General features: G+C 33.2%; 1 pseudogene across 2 annotated transcripts; it reads right to left on the minus strand.

The window, feature by feature from the left end:
- Nucleotides 1-807: 807 nt before the first annotated feature.
- On the minus strand, nt 808-2,344 carry LOC111278785 (putative CCR4-associated factor 1 homolog 7 pseudogene; annotated as a pseudogene). 2 transcript variants are annotated; one of them, XR_016343996.1, is made up of 2 exons: nt 2,083-2,344; nt 808-1,837 (listed from the first exon to the last, which is right to left on the minus strand). The product of XR_016343996.1 is annotated as a putative CCR4-associated factor 1 homolog 7 pseudogene, transcript variant X1 (transcript). The 2 variants fall into 2 exon arrangements; XR_016343997.1 differs by having other exon boundaries at nt 808-1,794; nt 2,083-2,318.
- Between the last annotated feature and the right edge of the window lie 236 nt (nt 2,345-2,580).

Genomic DNA, 2,580 nt, shown 5'->3' on the forward strand with positions numbered 1-2,580 from the left:
CAACAGAAGAAAATATGGAAAGTTTGAGCACAAATTAATTTTATTTTTGGCTAAAGGTAAAAATTTCAAATAAAAATTTAATAAATCATTTAAGTTTTTATAAAATTTTTATCATTTTATTACAATTAATTAAACTCTCAAACATATATTTTCACTAATTAAATTTTTATTGGACAAAAATTTGGATAACTGTCAACATTTATTCTTGTTTAATCAAAGAGTGAATCGAGATGAAAATAAATATTTAAAAATTTAATTAATCCAAAATAGAAAATTTAACATCTGATTAATTATAATAAAATGTTAAAAACTTAAATAATTATTAAATTTGTGTTCCACAATTTTTTATCCTTTTGCCTTTAATTTTTTAGGATAACAAGAGCAAGATTTGGTACAACAAACACATCAAGGGACAATAGAATAATAGGATAGATACATAAGGGAAAGCGGGCAGAGGAGAGAAGTGAGACGACATCTCAAGCAAAACCAATAGGAAGTAATTTAGTTCTAGACGACAGGATAAATACAGAAGTAGGGCATATAAGTCGAGGATGGAAGCATTCCAACACTTCCAGAAATAGGCTGACAAGTAACGCATTATTTTTTAGGTTTGTGCAACAGCATTTTAGAAGCAGCTCATAATAGATGGAGATGGTGTAAATATTGTGTTCATTCATAGTTAGAAATATAACTATCAAGATTGTGTTCCATCATTTGCTTGATTTGCTATCACATAATGTATGAACTTAAATGCACCACTAACAGATATACAAACCATAACAAGCTATGATGCAGTTTAAGCAAGTATAAACATAAGAAAATATTCATAAATTACGAAAATTATTGCCAAAAATGTACAAAAAGTGTACATTTAAGTGTGGGTATGAAGCACACTTGTAAAGACAAAGAGCTGTCCAGATTTTCTTTTTCTTTTTTTTTCTATTTTTATTTTTATTACTTTTCATTGTCAATGACTAGTCTGTCCATTCTCAACACCTAAACCATACAACACACCTGAATATTTTTCCAAAGAGCCACTAAAGAAATTCTCTTTCAATTTCATGAATGTAAAAGATGTGAGCAAACTATCTGAACCAGCTTGATGACAAATCCCAACTCTTTCCACTTCCAACAACTCTGCAAGCTTGTTCAATCCACCATGAAGACTGTTGCAGAACTTCATCAAATGCTTGATATCATAAAGGGTGGGAAAGTAAATATTGATCAAACTAAAGAACCCAACTTGGGTATCTGGCAAATTATGGAAAGTCAAGAGCTTAAGCAAGTAACCGAAATCATAACCACTATGGAAAGTAACCCAACGCACATTATCATTCAAAACAATCCCTGAAGACATCAAAAGCTCACCAAACCTCATTGATTCAATGCCATTCTCGTTGCTTTTCTTGAAATCAATCCCACTTTGCCTCAAAAGCTCGACAGAATCATTAGCAAACACATCCTCGTTAACATTAAACTCACGGAAATTGAATTGCCAAATGCAAAACTTATCAGTTCCACAAGTAGGCAAGTTTCCTTTCTCATCCGAAAACGTAAGACCCAACTGAATCAACTTTAACATATCAACATTGTCTTTCAAAGTTTGGTAGTGATAATCATAGCTGTTATTGAAATTGCCCACGGGACGCAATGCAATGCCTGGAAACTCGGTGTCCATGGCAATGTAAGGGTAATCATCGACTATTTCACGAATCAAAGTGAATTCTTCCTCAAGGTTATCGTTCCATACCTCACGGATTTGGATTGAATCGCTCTTTGGCAGCAGAGACATCACTTGAATACCAAAAAGAAAATTTTTTTTCAGCCAATAACAACCCTAGAAGACAAAGATTCCTTAATTATCATGAAAGCCCAAACAAGGAATTGATTTGAAACAAAAAAAAAAAAAAACAGATTGAGCTTTATCAGATCTGCAAGAAATTACAATAAAATTAAGGCTATAAATCATCCAAAACCAAATCAAAGACAGCTTCGAATAAGAAACCCAGAAATGAATTTCAAGGAATTAAACGAGAAATCAAAGAAATGAATTATAGATGGATAAGCGAAGAAGAAACTTACCTTGAATGTGCAAAAAAAAGGAAAGATTTCTTAGATAAATAAATAAATAAGAGTCAGAATCTAGAGAGAGAAAATTCCTGAAAATTCCTGAAAGGTCCTTCCTTTCTCTCTCTAGGGTTTCCAGTTTGGATTATTATTGGAGAAGGCCCTAAAACGGGGCTTCGTTTTTCTTGTTTTAAGAATTGGTCGTCGAGGTTGTTGTTTTAAAGTTTTTTTGTTTGATTGTTTTGATTCCTGGGAAAAAGAGTGGTTTCAATTTTACGTTTTTCTTATTCGAGTTTTATGGTTTTTTAATAAACAGAGAAGGGGGTGGGTTGGAATCTTTCTTTTGCGTCACAACCGGCGCACGAGTTCAAGCTTAAATGGGTTGTGTCGTTAGCAATGACCCTTGTTCGATTAATCGTGGGCTAGAGACTAGGAGGATTGACATCGAGAGATCCGAAGGAGACATATGAGGCTGAAGTGGGCATGGTCCATATCGTGAGAATGAGTCACAGA

Source organism: Durio zibethinus, chromosome 8 (assembly GCF_047325235.1).
Source record: "Durio zibethinus cultivar Kanyao isolate XHJ-2024 chromosome 8, ASM4732523v1, whole genome shotgun sequence".
NCBI lineage: Eukaryota > Viridiplantae > Streptophyta > Magnoliopsida > Malvales > Malvaceae > Durio > Durio zibethinus.